The following is a 417-nucleotide window of genomic DNA, read 5'->3' on the forward strand; positions in this document are numbered from 1 at the left end:
CCAACCCCCAATGCATTCCATACCCCCCCCCCCAGCGCACTGGTGCCCCCATACAACTCCCGATTCGATGCATACCTCCCCCAGGGCAGTGGTGCCCCCCATAAAACCCCCAATGCACTGCGTGCCCCTCCCCCGCGCGAGCCCCCAGTCCAACGTCCCACAGCTCCCCCCCACACCAACAAGCCCTGGGACCGAGGGCGGGGGCAAGGGGGGGAGCAGGGGAGATCCCACGCAAACAACCCCCAGCAGCAGCCAATCCGAGAGCCGCGTGGCGCCCGGAGGGGGCGGGACGGCGCCCTGGCGTTCGGTGAGAAGCGGAGGGGAGGGGGAAGGCGAGAGGAAGGCCGCGCGGCGGGCATGCTGGGAGCTGTAGTTCCCCCCCCTCTCTGCCGTAGCCATTTTGTGGCGAGGGGGAAA

The sequence above is a fragment of the Alligator sinensis genome, unplaced genomic scaffold, assembly GCF_000455745.1.
Source record: "Alligator sinensis unplaced genomic scaffold, ASM45574v1 scaffold928_1, whole genome shotgun sequence".
NCBI classification, from domain to species: domain Eukaryota; kingdom Metazoa; phylum Chordata; order Crocodylia; family Alligatoridae; genus Alligator; species Alligator sinensis.